The 17,664-nt window shown below is 45.3% G+C and overlaps 14 non-coding genes across 14 annotated transcripts; all 14 read left to right on the top strand.

The window, feature by feature from the left end:
* Positions 1–958: 958 nt before the first annotated feature.
* On the top strand, positions 959–1,099 carry LOC137564606 (U4 spliceosomal RNA). Its single transcript, XR_011030701.1, has one exon. It is a non-coding gene; the product is annotated as a U4 spliceosomal RNA (small nuclear RNA).
* A 664-nt stretch (positions 1,100–1,763) lies between these two features.
* On the top strand, positions 1,764–1,836 carry TRNAK-UUU (transfer RNA lysine (anticodon UUU)). Its single transcript has one exon. It is a non-coding gene; the product is annotated as a tRNA-Lys (tRNA).
* Positions 1,837–2,139: 303 nt separating this feature from the next.
* On the top strand, positions 2,140–2,212 carry TRNAK-UUU (transfer RNA lysine (anticodon UUU)). Its single transcript has one exon. It is a non-coding gene; the product is annotated as a tRNA-Lys (tRNA).
* A 1,004-nt stretch (positions 2,213–3,216) lies between these two features.
* LOC137564605 (U4 spliceosomal RNA) lies at positions 3,217–3,357 on the top strand. The gene has a single exon (XR_011030700.1). It is a non-coding gene; the product is annotated as a U4 spliceosomal RNA (small nuclear RNA).
* Positions 3,358–4,029: 672 nt separating this feature from the next.
* TRNAK-UUU (transfer RNA lysine (anticodon UUU)) lies at positions 4,030–4,102 on the top strand. The gene has a single exon. It is a non-coding gene; the product is annotated as a tRNA-Lys (tRNA).
* Positions 4,103–4,405: 303 nt separating this feature from the next.
* On the top strand, positions 4,406–4,478 carry TRNAK-UUU (transfer RNA lysine (anticodon UUU)). The gene has a single exon. It is a non-coding gene; the product is annotated as a tRNA-Lys (tRNA).
* Positions 4,479–5,484: 1,006 nt separating this feature from the next.
* Positions 5,485–5,625, top strand: LOC137564885 (U4 spliceosomal RNA). Its single transcript, XR_011030947.1, has one exon. It is a non-coding gene; the product is annotated as a U4 spliceosomal RNA (small nuclear RNA).
* Positions 5,626–6,297: 672 nt separating this feature from the next.
* On the top strand, positions 6,298–6,370 carry TRNAK-UUU (transfer RNA lysine (anticodon UUU)). Its single transcript has one exon. It is a non-coding gene; the product is annotated as a tRNA-Lys (tRNA).
* Positions 6,371–6,673: 303 nt separating this feature from the next.
* On the top strand, positions 6,674–6,746 carry TRNAK-UUU (transfer RNA lysine (anticodon UUU)). The gene has a single exon. It is a non-coding gene; the product is annotated as a tRNA-Lys (tRNA).
* Positions 6,747–7,750: 1,004 nt separating this feature from the next.
* Positions 7,751–7,891, top strand: LOC137564604 (U4 spliceosomal RNA). The gene has a single exon (XR_011030699.1). It is a non-coding gene; the product is annotated as a U4 spliceosomal RNA (small nuclear RNA).
* Positions 7,892–8,563: 672 nt separating this feature from the next.
* Positions 8,564–8,636, top strand: TRNAK-UUU (transfer RNA lysine (anticodon UUU)). The gene has a single exon. It is a non-coding gene; the product is annotated as a tRNA-Lys (tRNA).
* A 303-nt stretch (positions 8,637–8,939) lies between these two features.
* On the top strand, positions 8,940–9,012 carry TRNAK-UUU (transfer RNA lysine (anticodon UUU)). Its single transcript has one exon. It is a non-coding gene; the product is annotated as a tRNA-Lys (tRNA).
* Positions 9,013–10,016: 1,004 nt separating this feature from the next.
* LOC137564755 (U4 spliceosomal RNA) lies at positions 10,017–10,157 on the top strand. Its single transcript, XR_011030830.1, has one exon. It is a non-coding gene; the product is annotated as a U4 spliceosomal RNA (small nuclear RNA).
* A 672-nt stretch (positions 10,158–10,829) lies between these two features.
* TRNAK-UUU (transfer RNA lysine (anticodon UUU)) lies at positions 10,830–10,902 on the top strand. The gene has a single exon. It is a non-coding gene; the product is annotated as a tRNA-Lys (tRNA).
* The last annotated feature ends 6,762 nt before the right edge of the window (positions 10,903–17,664 follow it).

Here is a 17,664-nt window from a genome sequence, read left to right as displayed (position 1 = left end):
GGAACAAAGTCTGAAGAAGGCTTATTAGCAGAAACATTACTCTTTTTCTTTTAAGCCAATAAATGGTATCACCCTGATTCAAAACTCTCTGCTTTTGCTGATGGCTAAGATGGTATAATGTTCTACTGCTACAGGAAAGCAGAAGGATGCCAATTCATACACACTAGCATAGAGGTAGTAACAGCTCAGGCGACAGTGACAGTGTAGCAATGAAAGGGAAGCATACAGCATTTTTATTCCAGGCTGCAGCAGTTATCATAGATGGTCGGAGATGAAGGACAGAAAATGAGTCAGGAAAGAGTTAACTTAAGCAGAGAGGAGATCACTGGCTAGAAAGAAAAAAAAAGCAATAAATTAGGCCTAGATAAGAAAGTAATTTACAACTGCTGGGGTCAGACAGTGTCACAGCTCTAAAAGAGAAGGCGAAGAAACTAGCAGAAATGTTTGTGAATGCCTGCATTAGAACTCAGCGGAACTTAGTTTTATCTTCTTTGTAATGTAAATCCCTGGTATTTCTCACATCCACTTTTACTGTATGTCGATCCATATAAATAATTGGATCATCAGGTGACAGTTATGATTGATCCTGATTGTTATAACACATCAGGAAGTGAGAGGTGCAGGGATTGGGGAACTCTGGAATTCCTCTATTAGTGCAGAGCAGGGCGCTGGCTGGCTGCGCTGCGGGAACAGAGGAGATGATTTACTTTGACATATGACTTCTTCTCTCTCCAAGTCATGCCGCCCTTCTGATCTTATCTGATTTTATCGCCCTAGGCCGTGGCCTCTGTGGCCTTTGCAGAAATCCGGGCCTGTTAACAATGCTTGTTTAGTGGCTGTCTAATTAGCATATGGCATCCCATGATCCTCAGCGGAACACTGTAAACTGCGTTTGTCTCTCCTTAAGGTGATTCCTTTATCCAAGAAAGAGGGGATATTTGCTGGCATTAGCTTGGCTAACTTTGCGCAGTGGCAGTATCATAGCCAATGAGGTTCAACCGAGGCGTGATTATTGCTAATTGAAAACTTTTCCCAATACCCCGCCATGATGACTTGAAATATAGTCAGCATCGGCAATTTTTGACAGTCTCTTCGGAGACTGACTAAGGTGTTTACCATCAGAGAAAGGATTATCTTCAAGGTGCATGATGACTGAGCAGTGCTCGTGTGGTAGTACCGTGGCTGGCACAATAACAACATTTCGTAGCACCTCTTATCTCCAAATCAGTCTTGGCCACAAAATGCTCACTTGTCAGCGTTCTTTCATGAGGGTGAGGTCCAGTGTCTTACTCTCTGGCAAATTTATAAACACCAGCAGGATGACTAAAATGACAAAAGTCCACTTTTCATCTGCAGGTTGCTACTTTTCTAATGCCACATTCCTAAGAGAGAGAACAGTGTTGTTTCTCAGAGGTCTGGCCTGAAAAATTTGGAGGTCACAAGCTCCATTTATTTGCGCTAGATACGATCCCGTGGCCTCTCGCTAGCTCTTTCTGCAAGCGTTGTTGGGGTGCTCAGAAACAGAGCACCGCTGACATTTAGGTTTCGCCGGCCTATAGCTTCTTCTGGCTGGTGTTTTAAAAGTGTCAACAATCAGCCAAGGTGAAGAACCTGATGGTTGAAGGAAACAACAGCGCATTCTGCTGTTTCCCGGCTATCTAGGTGCTATAGACTGCTCATGACTTGCACTAGACCTTAACTTGCGCCCAGCCTGGAAATACTGTAGCTAAACTTTGAGCTGCTGGTGATCGTACCTTTTCTGAGCCTGGATAGCTCAGTCAGTAGAGCATCAGACTTTTAATCTGAGGGTCCAGGGTTCAAGTCCCTGTTCAGGCAATGCTCTCTGCCTTTTGTTATGCTTCGTGTCCTCTCCCTATCTTCCTCAACTGCAGCCTCTTGCGTGCTCCGCTTGCACCAGGCCAAAACACCGATGTCGGCCGCTTTCCATGCCTTCGCTGATTGGTGGCTACCTTTCTAATGCCACCTTCCAAATCAAGTACAGTTTTATTCTTTTAGAGATCTGACCTAGAAAATGTAGAGGTCGCAGGCTATAGCCAGCTCAGGGCATGTACTAGACCTTCCGTTTATCCTGCTTGGAATAACTGACTTTTGAGCTGCTGGTGAAGCTCACCTTCCAGGGCCTGGATAGCTCAGTCGGTAGAGCATCAGACTTTTAATCTGAGGGTCCAGGGTTCAAGTCCCTGTTCAGGCGATGCCTTTCCTTTACCCCATGCTCATTGGCCATCACTTCCGCTACCTGAGTTCCCTCTGCAACTGCTGCCTCTTGCGTGCTTTGCTTGCAGTAAGCCATAACCGAAACATCAGCCGCTTTCTGTGCATCCCCCGAACTCTCACAGCCTCCCTGCGTCTTGAATCTATTTCTCTTCAACTTTTTCTGCTGTGATATTAAACATGGATTATTCCATGCATAAAAGAGGCATCAAACCGTCAACATTATGCTGGGAATACACCATAAGTTTTTTCAGCAGATAGATGGTTCCATAGATAATTTCCAACATGTCTGATCTTATTATCGATCCTTTTTCTCATCGATTTCTCATAGAAATGAATGGAAATTGATCAGAAAAGATAAGAATCGGAAAGTCGATCGGAAATAAGATCGGATAGTAATCGACTGAAAAATGTCGTCGTGTATTCCCAGCATTAGAGTAATTCGCCGGATCCCTTCTCCAGCCTGCACATCTACCCTCAAAGCAGCAATGGAAGGAGCTTCATGCTTACCATGAGCATCAGAAAATTAACAGCTCACGTACCATCTCTCTCCTCCAGTAACCTGCAACCACCAAGACTTTGGCCAACTCCCAAGCACCTCTAGCCAGCGCAGCTTACCAGTACTTCCAGGCACAATAATCACAGGCCCAATTATCAGCACACATGGCCGTGACGTAGACTCATTACTCCATTTTTCAAATTGTATTTTTCATGTATTTTACAAGTGCGGGACTGGCCCACTTGGCAGCCTGCTCCACAAAACACTATGCTGGCATCCCTGGCAGGCTTTGTTTTGCCCTCTTTGCCGCCTTTTCAAATGCTAAGACTCTTTAGCCGCTTATTAACAATGCTTGTTTAGTGGCTGTCTAATTAGCATATGGCATCCCATGATCCTCAGCGGAACACTGTAAACTGCGTTTGTCTCTCCTTAAGGTGATTCCTTTATCCAAGAAAGAGGGGATATTTGCTGGCATCAGCTTGGCTAACTTTGCGCAGTGGCAGTATCATAGCCAATGAGGTTCAACCGAGGCGTGATTATTGCTAATTGAAAACTTTTCCCAATACCCCGCCATGATGACTTGAAATATAGTCAGCATCGGCAATTTTTGACAGTCTCTTCGGAGACTGACTAAGGTGTTTACCAACAGAGAAAGGATTATCTTCAAGGTGCATGATGACTGAGCAGTGCTCGTGTGGTAGTACCGTGGCTGGCACAATAACAACATTTCGTAGCACCTCTTATCTCCAAATCAGTCTTGGCCACAAAATGCTCACTTGTCAGCGTTCTTTCATGAGGGTGAGGTCCAGTGTCTTACTCTCTGGCAAATTTATAAACACCAGCAGGATGACTAAAATGACAAAAGTCCACTTTTCATCTGCAGGTTGCTACTTTTCTAATGCCACATTCCTAAGAGAGAGAACAGTGTTGTTTCTCAGAGGTCTGGCCTGAAAAATTTGGAGGTCACAAGCTCCATTTATTTGCGCTAGATATGATCCCGTGGCCTCTCGCTAGCTCTTTCTGCAAGCGTTGTTGGGGTGCTCAGAAACAGAGCACCGCTGACATTTAGGTTTCGCCGGCCTATAGCTTCTTCTGGCTGGTGTACCATTGTTTTAAAAGTGTCAACAATCAGCCAAGGTGAAGAACCTGATGGTTGAAGGAAACAACAGCGCATTCTGCTGTTTCCCGGCTATCTAGGTGCTATAGACTGCTCATGACTTGCACTAGACCTTAACTTGCGCCCAGCCTGGAAATACTGTAGCTAAACTTTGAGCTGCTGGAGATCGCACCTTTTCAGAGCCTGGATAGCTCAGTCGGTAGAGCATCAGACTTTTAATCTGAGGGTCCAGGGTTCAAGTCCCTGTTCAGGCGATGCTCTCTGCCTTTCATTATGCTTCGTGTCCTCTCCCTATCTTCCTCAACTGCAGCCTCTTGCGTGCTCCGCTTGCACCAGGCCAAAACACCGATGTCGGCCGCTTTCCATGCCTTCGCTGATTGGTGGCTACCTTTCTAATGCCACCTTCCAAATCAAGTACAGTTTTATTCTTTCAGAGATCTGACCTAGAAAATGTAGAGGTCGCAGGCTATAGCCAGCTCAGGGCATGTACTAGACCTTCCGTCCATCCTGCTTGGAATAACTGACTTTTGAGCTGCTGGTGAAGCTCACCTTCCAGGGCCTGGAAAGCTCAGTCGGTAGAGCATCAGACTTTTAATCTGAGGGTCCAGGGTTCAAGTCCCTGTTCAGGCGATGCCTTTCCTTTACCCCATGCTCATTGGCCATCACTTCCGCTACCTGAGTTCCCTCTGCAACTGCTGCCTCTTGCGTGCTTTGCTTGCAGTAAGCCATAACCGAAACATCAGCCGCTTTCTGTGCATCCCCCGAACTCTCACAGCCTCCCTGCGTCTTGAATCTATTTCTCTTCAACTTTTTCTGCTGTGATATTAAACATGGATTATTCCATGCATAAAAGAGGCATCAAACCGTCAACATTATGCTGGGAATACACCATAAGTTTTTTCAGCAGATAGATGGTTCCATAGATAATTTCCAACATGTCCGATCTTATTATCGATCCTTTTTCTCATCGATTTCTCATAGAAATGAATGGAAATTGATCAGAAAAGATAAGAATCGGAAAGTCGATCGGAAATAAGATCGGATAGTAATCGACTGAAAAATGTCGTCGTGTATTCCCAGCATTAGAGTCATTCGCCGGATCCCTTCTCCAGCCTGCACATCTACCCTCAAAGCAGCAATGGAAGGAGCTTCATGCTTACCATGAGCATCAGAAAATTAACAGCTCACGTACCATCTCTCTCTCTTCCAGTAACCTGCAACCACCAAGACTTTGGCCAACTCCCAAGCACCTCTAGCCAGCGCAGCTTACCAGTACTTCCAGGCACAATAATCACAGGCCCAATTATCAGCACACATGGCAGTGACGTAGACTCATTACTCCATTTTTCAAATTGTATTTTTCATGTATTTTACAAGTGCGGGACTGGCCCACTTGGCAGCCTGCTCCACAAAACACTATGCTGGCATCCCTGGCAGGCTTTGTTTTGCCCTCTTTGCCGCCTTTTCAAATGCTAAGACTCTTTAGCCGCTTATTAACAATGCTTGTTTAGTGGCTGTCTAATTAGCATATGGCATCCCATGATCCTCAGCGGAACACTGTAAACTGCGTTTGTCTCTCCTTAAGGTGATTCCTTTATCCAAGAAAGAGGGGGTATTTGCTGGCATTAGCTTGGCTAACTTTGCGCAGTGGCAGTATCATAGCCAATGAGGTTTAACCGAGGCGTGATTATTGCTAATTGAAAACTTTTCCCAATACCCCGCCATGATGACTTGAAATATAGTCAGCATCGGCAATTTTTGACAGTCTCTTCGGAGACTGACTAAGGTGTTTACCAACAGAGAAAGGATTATCTTCAAGGTGCATGATGACTGACCAGTGCTCGTGTGGTAGTACTGTGGCTGGCACAATAACAACATTTCGTAGCACCTCTTATCTCCAAATCAGTCTTGGCCACAAAATGCTCACTTGTCAGCGTTCTTTCATGAGGGTGAGGTCCATTGTCTTACTCTCTGGCAAATTTATAAACACCAGCAGGATGACTAAAATGACAAAAGTCCACTTTTCATCTGCAGGTTGCTACTTTTCTAATGCCACATTCCTAAGAGAGAGAACAGTGTTGTTTCTCAGAGGTCTGGCCTGAAAAATTTGGAGGTCACAAGCTCCATTTATTTGCGCGAGATACGATCCCGTGGCCTCTCGCTAGCTCTTTCTGCAAGCGTTGTTGGGGTGCTCAGAAACAGAGCACCGCTGACATTTAGGTTTCGCCGGCCTATAGCTTCTTCTGGCTGGTGTACCATTGTTTTAAAAGTGTCAACAATCAGCCAAGGTGAAGAACCTGATGGTTGAAGGAAACAACAGCGCATTCTGCTGTTTCCCGGCTATCTAGGTGCTATAGACTGCTCATGACTTGCACTAGACCTTAACTTGCGCCCAGCCTGGAAATACTGTAGCTAAACTTTGAGCTGCTGGTGATCGCACCTTTTCAGAGCCTGGATAGCTCAGTCGGTAGAGCATCAGACTTTTAATCTGAGGGTCCAGGGTTCAAGTCCCTGTTCAGGCGATGCTCTCTGCCTTTCGTTATGCTTCGTGTCCTCTCCCTATCTTCCTCAACTGCAGCCTCTTGCGTGCTCCGCTTGCACCAGGCCAAAACACCGATGTCGGCCGCTTTCCATGCCTTCGCTGATTGGTGGCTACCTTTCTAATGCCACCTTCCAAATCAAGTACAGTTTTATTCTTTCAGAGATCTGACCTAGAAAATGTAGAGGTCGCAGGCTATAGCCAGCTCAGGGCATGTACTACACCTTCCGTCCATCCTGCTTGGAATAACTGACTTTTGAGCTGCTGGTGAAGCTCACCTTCCAGGGCCTGGATAGCTCAGTCGGTAGAGCATCAGACTTTTAATCTGAGGGTCCAGGGTTCAAGTCCCTGTTCAGGCGATGCCTTTCCTTTACCCCATGCTCATTGGCCATCACTTCCGCTACCTGAGTTCCCTCTGCAACTGCTGCCTCTTGCGTGCTTTGCTTGCAGTAAGCCATAACCGAAACATCAGCCGCTTTCTGTGCATCCCCCGAACTCTCACAGCCTCCCTGCGTCTTGAATCTATTTCTCTTCAACTTTTTCTGCTGTGATATTAAACATGGATTATTCCATGCATAAAAGAGGCATCAAACCGTCAACATTATGCTGGGAATACACCATAAGTTTTTTCAGCAGATAGATGGTTCCATAGATAATTTCCAACATGTCCGATCTTATTATCGATCCTTTTTCTCATCGATTTCTCATAGAAATGAATGGAAATTGATCAGAAAAGATAAGAATCGGAAAGTCGATCGGAAATAAGATCGGATAGTAATCGACTGAAAAATGTCGTCGTGTATTCCCAGCATTAGAGTAATTCGCCGGATCCCTTCTCCAGCCTGCACATCTACCCTCAAAGCAGCAATGGAAGGAGCTTCATGCTTACCATGAGCATCAGAAAATTAACAGCTCACGTACCATCTCTCTCCTCCAGTAACCTGCAACCACCAAGACTTTGGCCAACTCCCAAGCACCTCTAGCCAGCGCAGCTTACCAGTACTTCCAGGCACAATAATCACAGGCCCAATTATCAGCACACATGGCCGTGACGTAGACTCATTACTCCATTTTTCAAATTGTATTTTTCATGTATTTTACAAGTGCGGGACTGGCCCACTTGGCAGCCTGCTCCACAAAACACTATGCTGGCATCCCTGGCAGGCTTTGTTTTGCCCTCTTTGCCGCCTTTTCAAATGCTAAGACTCTTTAGCCGCTTATTAACAATGCTTGTTTAGTGGCTGTCTAATTAGCATATGGCATCCCATGATCCTCAGCGGAACACTGTAAACTGCGTTTGTCTCTCCTTAAGGTGATTCCTTTATCCAAGAAAGAGGGGATATTTGCTGGCATTAGCTTGGCTAACTTTGCGCAGTGGCAGTATCATAGCCAATGAGGTTCAACCGAGGCGTGATTATTGCTAATTGAAAACTTTTCCCAATACCCCGCCATGATGACTTGAAATATAGTCAGCATCGGCAATTTTTGACAGTCTCTTCGGAGACTGACTAAGGTGTTTACCAACAGAGAAAGGATTATCTTCAAGGTGCACGATGACTGACCAGTGCTCGTGTGGTAGTACCGTGGCTGGCACAATAACAACATTTCGTAGCACCTCTTATCTCCAAATCAGTCTTGGCCACAAAATGCTCACTTGTCAGCGTTCTTTCATGAGGGTGAGGTCCAGTGTCTTACTCTCTGGCAAATTTATAAACACCAGCAGGATGACTAAAATGACAAAAGTCCACTTTTCATCTGCAGGTTGCTACTTTTCTAATGCCACATTCCTAAGAGAGAGAACAGTGTTGTTTCTCAGAGGTCTGGCCTGAAAAATTTGGAGGTCACAAGCTCCATTTATTTGCGCGAGATACGATCCCGTGGCCTCTCGCTAGCTCTTTCTGCAAGCGTTGTTGGGGTGCTCAGAAACAGAGCACCGCTGACATTTAGGTTTCGCCGGCCTATAGCTTCTTCTGGCTGGTGTACCATTGTTTTAAAAGTGTCAACAATCAGCCAAGGTGAAGAACCTGATGGTTGAAGGAAACAACAGCGCATTCTGCTGTTTCCCGGCTATCTAGGTGCTATAGACTGCTCATGACTTGCACTAGACCTTAACTTGCGCCCAGCCTGGAAATACTGTAGCTAAACTTTGAGCTGCTGGTGATCGCACCTTTTCAGAGCCTGGATAGCTCAGTCGGTAGAGCATCAGACTTTTAATCTGAGGGTCCAGGGTTCAAGTCCCTGTTCAGGCGATGCTCTCTGCCTTTCGTTATGCTTCGTGTCCTCTCCCTATCTTCCTCAACTGCAGCCTCTTGCGTGCTCTGCTTGCACCAGGCCAAAACACCGATGTCGGCCGCTTTCCATGCCTTCGCTGATTGGTGGCTACCTTTCTAATGCCACCTTCCAAATCAAGTACAGTTTTATTCTTTCAGAGATCTGACCAAGAAAATGTAGAGGTCGCAGGCTATAGCCAGCTCAGGGCATGTACTAGACCTTCCGTCCATCCTGCTTGGAATAACTGACTTTTGAGCTGCTGGTGAAGCTCACCTTCCAGGGCCTGGATAGCTCAGTCGGTAGAGCATCAGACTTTTAATCTGAGGGTCCAGGGTTCAAGTCCCTGTTCAGGCGATGCCTTTCCTTTACCCCATGCTCATTGGCCATCACTTCCGCTACCTGAGTTCCCTCTGCAACTGCTGCCTCTTGCGTGCTTTGCTTGCAGTAAGCCATAACCGAAACATCAGCCGCTTTCTGTGCATCCCCCGAACTCTCACAGCCTCCCTGCGTCTTGAATCTATTTCTCTTCAACTTTTTCTGCTGTGATATTAAACATGGATTATTCCATGCATAAAAGAGGCATCAAACCGTCAACATTATGCTGGGAATACACCATAAGTTTTTTCAGCAGATAGATGGTTCCATAGATAATTTCCAACATGTCCGATCTTATTATCGATCCTTTTTCTCATCGATTTCTCATAGAAATGAATGGAAATTGATCAGAAAAGATAAGAATCGGAAAGTCGATCGGAAATAAGATCGGATAGTAATCGACTGAAAAATGTCGTCGTGTATTCCCAGCATTAGAGTAATTCGCCGGATCCCTTCTCCAGCCTGCACATCTACCCTCAAAGCAGCAATGGAAGGAGCTTCATGCTTACCATGAGCATCAGAAAATTAACAGCTCACGTACCATCTCTCTCCTCCAGTAACCTGCAACCACCAAGACTTTGGCCAACTCCCAAGCACCTCTAGCCAGCGCAGCTTACCAGTACTTCCAGGCACAATAATCACAGGCCCAATTATCAGCACACATGGCAGTGACGTAGACTCATTACTCCATTTTTCAAATTGTATTTTTCATGTATTTTACAAGTGCGGGACTGGCCCACTTGGCAGCCTGCTCCACAAAACACTATGCTGGCATCCCTGGCAGGCTTTGTTTTGCCCTCTTTGCCGCCTTTTCAAATGCTAAGACTCTTTAGCCGCTTATTAACAATGCTTGTTTAGTGGCTGTCTAATTAGCATATGGCATCCCATGATCCTCAGCGGAACACTGTAAACTGCGTTTGTCTCTCCTTAAGGTGATTCCTTTATCCAAGAAAGAGGGGATATTTGCTGGCATTAGCTTGGCTAACTTTGTGCAGTGGCTGTATCATAGCTAATGAGGTTCAACCGAGGCGTGATTATTGCTGATTGAAAACTTTTCCCAATACCCCGCCATGATGACTTGAAATATAGTCAGCATCGGCAATTTTTGACAGTCTCTTTGGAGACTGACTAAGGTGTTTACCAACAGAGAAAGGATTATCTTCAAGGTGCATGATGACTGAGCAGTGCTCGTGTGGTAGTACCGTGGCTGGCACAATAACAACATTTCGTAGCACCTCTTATCTCCAAATCAGTCTTGGCCACAAAATGCTCACTTGTCAGCGTTCTTTCATGAGGGTGAGGTCCAGTGTCTTACTCTCTGGCAAATTTATAAACACCAGCAGGATGACTAAAATGACAAAAGTCCACTTTTCATCTGCAGGTTGCTACTTTTCTAATGCCACATTCCTAAGAGAGAGAACAGTGTTGTTTCTCAGAGGTCTGGCCTGAAAAATTTGGAGGTCACAAGCTCCATTTATTTGCGCTAGATACGATCCCGTGGCCTCTCGCTAGCTCTTTCTGCAAGCGTTGTTGGGGTGCTCAGAAACAGAGCACCGCTGACATTTAGGTTTCGCCGGCCTATAGCTTCTTCTGGCTGGTGTACCATTGTTTTAAAAGTGTCAACAATCAGCCAAGGTGAAGAACCTGATGGTTGAAGGAAACAACAGCGCATTCTGCTGTTTCCCGGCTATCTAGGTGCTATAGACTGCTCATGACTTGCACTAGACCTTAACTTGCGCCCAGCCTGGAAATACTGTAGCTAAACTTTGAGCTGCTGGTGATCGCACCTTTTCAGAGCCTGGATAGCTCAGTCGGTAGAGCATCAGACTTTTAATCTGAGGGTCCAGGGTTCAAGTCCCTGTTCAGGCGATGCTCTCTGCCTTTCGTTATGCTTCGTGTCCTCTCCCTATCTTCCTCAACTGCAGCCACTTGCGTGCTCCGCTTGCACCAGGCCAAAACACCGATGTCGGCCGCTTTCCATGCCTTCGCTGATTGGTGGCTACCTTTCTAATGCCACCTTCCAAATCAAGTACAGTTTTATTCTTTCAGAGATCTGACCTAGAAAATGTAGAGGTCGCAGGCTATAGCCAGTTCAGGGCATGTACTAGACCTTCCGTCCATCCTGCTTGGAATAACTGACTTTTGAGCTGCTGGTGAAGCTCACCTTCCAGGGCTTGGATAGCTCAGTCGGTAGAGCATCAGACTTTTTTTTTTTGTATTTAAAATTTATTAGATAAGATGATAAAGGCTCATAACAAAATTGTTTCCAATTTACCCTTGTACAAGAGGTTACAGTTAGTGATGGGCGAACACCTGGATGTTCGGGTTCGGGAAAGTTCGCCGAACATGGCCGAGATGTTCGGCATGTTCGGGCCGAACCCCGAACTTCCCGAACATCCCTATTTTGGGGGCCCTATGGGGTCGCAGGCATAAGGGGGAGCATGCCCCGATCGCGGGGGGGGTCGGAAATTCCCCCCACCCCCTCCGCTAGCGCTCCCCCCTCTGCCCGCTTCCCCATTCAAAAGTTTCAAGAAGTACCTGTATAGCGGATGGCCTGGCAGTGGGCGGCACTGTGGAGTGAGGAGGAGGAGGAGTCCGGAGAGTGACGAGTTGAGGGAGGCCGGGCAGCGGGCGTGAGGTCAGAGAAAGGGCGGAACTTCCGCCCTTTCTCTGACCTCACGCCCGCTGCCCGGCCTCCCTCAACTCGTCACTCTCCGGACTCCTCCTCCTCCTCACTCCACAGTGCCGCCCACTGCCAGGCCATCCGCTATACAGGTACTTCTTGAAACTTTTGAATGGGGAAGCGGGCAGAGGGGGGAGCGCTAGCGGAGGGGGTGGGGGGAATTTCCGACCCCCCCCGCGATCGGGGCATGCTCCCCCCTTATGCCTGCGACCCCATAGGGGGGCCGTATTGCGGCCTGTTCGGCCCTGTTCGGGGGCATACAGAAGTTCGGGGCGAACCCGAACTTAAAAGGCCGAACACCATGAGGTGTTCGGCCGAACTCGAACATCACCCGAACAGGGTGATGTTCTGCAGAACCCGAACAGTGGCGAACACTGTTCGCCCAACACTAGTTACAGTGCAATAAAACACAGAACATACCAAGACTCTTATCTGTTTGGGTAGCTAACTAATAATAGGCATTTTCTGTAAACTATTATATAACATTCTCAGCAGAGTTCCACTTTTCCTTACAGCGTATACCATTGTTGTAGTGGAACCGAAAAATTATAAAGTTTGAGCCTTGTGAGGCCTAGTGGTATTCAAAAGTTAGGAGAGGGTGTCTACCCAGACACTCCCCGCCTATCCCCGTAGATCAGAAAAGAGAAGAAGATAGAGAAGAAAAGTAAAGAGAGGAGTCAACCATGAGACCATTACCTATTCCAGACACACCTAAAAGCATAACATTCAAAAGGATATATCACCCCACACCTTATTGAACACATACATTTTATCCTGTATTCTAGCAGTCAAATATTCCAGGTTATATACATATTTAATTCTTGCTTGAAATTCTGACATAGTGGGAGGCTGTGCATCCTTCCAATGCTTAGAGATCAAACAGCGTGCAGCTGATAGGAAATGATTTATCAATCTGGATGAGTTATTTTTAATTTTGGGCATGGGTTTGGCAAGCAGACAGATCCATGGATCCAAAGGGACCTCAATTTCAGTACATCTTTTAATGAAGGCCAGAACTTGTGTCCAAAAGGGTTGGATTATCGGGCAGTCCCACATGATATGGTGTAGCGAACCAGTGTCTCCACAGTTTCTCCAGCATGCCGGGGATATTGAAGGTAGCCATTTGTTAAGACGCACCGGAGTTTTGTACCACAACATCATAATTTTGTAGATATTTTCCTTAGTTTGGACGCAAATGGATGTTTTCGCTGCGTTCTGCCAGATCTTTAGCCAGGATTCTGGTGTAGTTGTTGTGTGAAACGCTTGGTCCCAATATTGCATATATTTATGTTGGAGATCCGGATGGTGTCTCTTGGGGTCATTTAGCCACGTGTAGAGCATGGAGATAAGGCCTTTTTGTTTGGGGCCTCCTTCCCAAATTGACTCCAATTCCGATTTTTGTGGGAATTCCATGGAGGAGGACACAGTGCATATAAAGTGGCGGATTTGTAAGTACTGTAAATAGTAAGAGTCAGATAGATTTAATTTTTCTTTTAGTGTGTCGTATGAGTACAGTTTTCCAGTGAAGGGGTCTAGAAGGTCTCTTATGCACAGAATGTTCTTGGTCTTCCATATTGAGGTTGTTGCTATTTTTAAACCTGGAGTAAATGCAGGATTGCCGAATATAGGGATGTAGCTAGAGTTCCTAGTAAACAAAGTGATACGTTTCCCTAAAGAGAACCATAAGCGGGTGTTAGAGGACACAGAGGAGTAAATTTTGTGTGGTAAATAGCTGTTTCCTAACTGATTCCAGAGTAAGGCACTTGGATGATATGGTTTGAGGACCTGAAACTCTATCTGAGCCCATCTAGCATGTGGGCCACGTTCCCACCAGGCCACCATCTGTCTAAATTGCCCAGCAACATAATAATTGTATAAGTTTGGCACTGAGAGTCCACCGGCATGTCTTTGGAGAGTAAGTATTGGTCTGGCAATGCGGGGGGGGTCTACAGTGCCAAATAAATCTGAACAATGCTCTCTGTAGTGGAATCAAAAATGATTTGGGGATCCAAAAAGGAATTGCTGAGAATACATATAACAGCTTGGGAAGAGAATTCATTTTAAATGATGCCATACGACCAAACCAAGAAATATGATAATCTTCCCATCTGTGGAGATCCGAGATTACTCTGTTTATAATGGGAGTAACATTGTGCTTTATAAGATTTGAAGTAAGTGAAGTAACCTGGATGCCAAGATATTTTATAGTAGACTCTTGCCATTTATATGAGAAGCTAGACTTTAGGGTATTCATGGTTTGTGGCGTTAAGTAAAAAGGAAGAATTTCCGATTTAGTGGCATTTATTTTGTAGTTTGATAGCTGGCCGTACCTGGAGAGCTCTGCATGTAATACAGGGAGGGAGATTATAGGATTTACAAGGGACAGAAGGACATCGTCCGCGTATAGTGAAATTTTAAAGGTGGACCTACCTATTGTGATGCCCGTTATATCAGGGTTGTCCCTTATCCTTGCAGCCAGTGGCTCTATGGATAAGGCAAAAAGCAATGGGGACAGGGGACAGCCCTGCCTGGTTCCATTGGAGATATGGAAATAATCATTAGGATTGGTATACGGAATCTTTATAGCTACTTTAGGATTTGAGTATAATTTATGGATAGCATTTAGATAAATACCTCCTATACCCATTTTATCCATGGTTTGGAACAGGAAATCCCAACTTAGCCTATCAAAGGCTTTTTCTGCGTCCAAACCAAGGAGGACGGTTGGAAGTTTATAGAAATTGATATGATCAATTAGGTTAACTATTCTGCGGATGTTATCTCCTGCATATCTCCCAGTTATAAATCCGACTTGGTCGGCATTAATTAAGGATGGCATCATGGGGGAGAGCCTGTTGGCAAGTATTTTTGAGAATATTTTCAAATCTGCGTTCAGGAGAGAGATTGGCCTATAGTTAGTCATCTCTAATGGGTCCCTATCAGGCTTGGGAATAAGTACCATGTGAGATTGTGTCATAGTCTCTGGGATATTTTCTGCCCCCATGAAGCCATTAAAAAGGGTAGTCAGTTTGGGTGTGAGGATTGACTTAAATTTTTTATAATAGGCCACTGAGAAGCCATCGGGTCCTGGCGCTTTATGTGGTTGTAGGTTTTTGAGAACCTCAAAAACCTCTTCACTGTCTATTTCTTGATTGAGAGCTTCTAATTGGGCCTGTGAGATGCGTGGGAGCTTACAGGATTCTAAATAATTAGAGATGTCGGTTAACGCTGGAGAATGTTGACCGGTGGAATCAATTAGATTGTATATAGATTTGAAATAGTTTTTAAATAAAGTTGATATGACCCGTAGGTCGTAATGAGTAGTGCCTCTTTTATCCTTGAGTGCAAAGACTGCATTTCTAGATTTTATGTCCCTCAGTTTCTTTGCAAGGATTGTATGTGCCTTGTTACCCCTTTCATAGAAAAGCTGTCTAGTGAATAAAAGTGCTTTTTCTACCCTGACATATTGCAGTTCAGCCAATTCTTTGCGTTTTAATTCCAATTGGGCCAGGGTGGTTTTTTTCGGGGATTTTTTCTGGCTTTCTTCTAGTTCCATAATATTATCCAGTAAAACTTTAATTTTCTGGTGATATTCCCTGTTTTTTGCGCTAGCTATACCAATTAATTTCCCTCTAATACAAGATTTATGGGCTTCCCAAACTGTGGAAAATTGGGGGACCGAACCTTCATTAATGTCGAAATAATTTTTAAGGCTTTCTTCAACACTGAGAACTGTTTCCTCATCCGTTAGTAAACTATCATTCAATCTCCAGACTGAGGGAATCTGAGGGTTACGTGCTAAATTTAAGATCAGCTCCACCGGGGCGTGATCTGACCAAGTTATTGGACCAATCTTAGAAGAAGTTAAAGTAGAGAGTAAGGTTGGAGAAATAAAAAAATAATCAAGTCTGGAGTATGAGGACGAAGTGTGTGAAAAGAAGGTGTAATCTAATTCCGTAGCATGCAGAGCTCTCCAGGCATCTATATATCCAAATTGTTTTAACAGGGTCCTAAATTGGCGGGCTACTTTACAGATTGAGGGGAATGAGAGCGGTTGAAGATCAGATTTCCTATCTTTAGTAGGTGAAATTATTAGATTAAAATCACCACCCAGAATGATGTTAGGGCACCTCAGTTTTTCTATTTTCAAAAGGACCTTTTCTACAAATTGCAATTGATGATCGTTGGGGGCGTAGATGGAGGCTAAGGCTACCTGAACGCCATGCAAAGAACCTTCCACTATTAGATAGCGTCCCTTGGGATCACTGTGCATCTTAGAAAGTATGAATGGACATTTGTGATGTATTAAAAGGGCTACCCCCGCTTTTTTAACATTGGCACTAGCTAAATAGGCGGTAGGGTATGTTTTGCTTTTTAGGTAACTAGGTTTCTGGGAGGAAAATCTAGTTTCCTGTAGGAATATAAAATCTGCTTTGGAGCGTTCCAGATCCTTTAAGGCTAGATATCTTTTGCGCACAGAATTTAACCCTTTGGTATTTAAGGTTAGTACTTTTACCATTTTGTATTGTGGTGGGGTATAGCTGAATGAATGCCTGGGTCCCAAGGGAGGCTTAAGGTAATATAGGTATTATATGTATGGCAGGCCCCATGGTTGACAAAGGAGATAGAAGAGAGAGGAGTGAAGATAAGAGAAGAAGATAAAGAGAAAAGAATACCCTGGGGATAGATTACCCCCTGGATTAACACGCTTAGTCTAATACATTTGCTAACTGCATTTAAACCTGTAAAATGAAAAAAGATTAATTGCAACAAGCAAAGAGCAAATAATGCAGTGAAAACAGCTATAATATTAAGTATTGCAAGGGTGCCAGCACTCCCTGCTTGGACGCGACCCACTTCGCGCCACAGAGGGGGTAGCATGAGGACTACGTCAGAATCAGGCCTTTCAGGCCTACCGCGGCGGGGCCGCCACTACAATAGGAAAGAGAGGAGTTCCCATCACATTTATGATTAAGGAGCGTCGTTATTAATGATCGGATCCAGCAGTGTAGCTCAGTCATATGTGTGGTTTGGAGATCTATTTGAAGGAAGAATCGGAGACACATTTCCTTTCGGTGTAGGAGATGTTGCTTTTGCTGTCTTCGGCATTTTTAGACCCAGTCCTTTTAAGAGATCCGGTGCGTCTGAAGGGTCAGCTATAGCATGGTAGGTGCCGTCTTTAACTGCTATTAGCTTGAAGGGGTATCCTCAACGGTATTGAATTCCTTTATCACGCAGTAAAGTGGTTACTGGTTTTAGCTTGCGGCGTTTAGCCAGCGTGATTGGAGAAATGTCACTAAAAATCTGTAGATCGTGGCCTTTAAAATTGTAAGAAGACATGTTTCTTATCGCAAAGGATATAGCATCTTTTGCCTCAAAATAGTGGAAGCGGGCCACTATGTCTCTTAATAAGGGAGCTCCCTCGGGTCTTGGACCTATCGCTCTATGCGCCCGATCAAAGCGCCACATAGATCGGTCCATATCCGGGCAGATTGTGCTGCAAAGCTCAGTTAAATATGTCTTAATGTCCGCAGGTTTGACTGTGTCCGGGACCCCCCTGAATCTTAGATTGGACCTACGGTCACGATTCTCGTGGTCTTCCTGGGCCCTTTGCATGTCTGCAACTGTGTCAGTCAGCTTACCGTTCTCCTCCTCGAGCTTGGTGCAGCGTTTCTGAAGGTCCTCTACATCCAGCTCAACTTTTGAGGTGCGGTTCGCTACCAGGGAGACTACGGACCGGAGGTCAGCAAGTGCCGCAGCCACTGCTTCCTTCACGGTCGAGGAGATCGTTTTTTGAAAATCCGCCAGGCAGGCTTCAAGGACTGGTTTAGTAACGTAGTCCACGGAATTCTCCCCTCTGTGCTTTGGACGCCATCTTTGATTGCGCAGTAGGTTGTACAGGCCTCAGGAAGTAAGAGTCTAGTTTGCGACTTTCAGGGGCGGCCAGC

The sequence above is a fragment of the Hyperolius riggenbachi genome, chromosome 3, assembly GCF_040937935.1.
Source record: "Hyperolius riggenbachi isolate aHypRig1 chromosome 3, aHypRig1.pri, whole genome shotgun sequence".
NCBI lineage: Eukaryota > Metazoa > Chordata > Amphibia > Anura > Hyperoliidae > Hyperolius > Hyperolius riggenbachi.
Note: the sequence above shows the minus strand (reverse complement) of the source record. Positions and strands in the feature narration are given on the sequence as shown.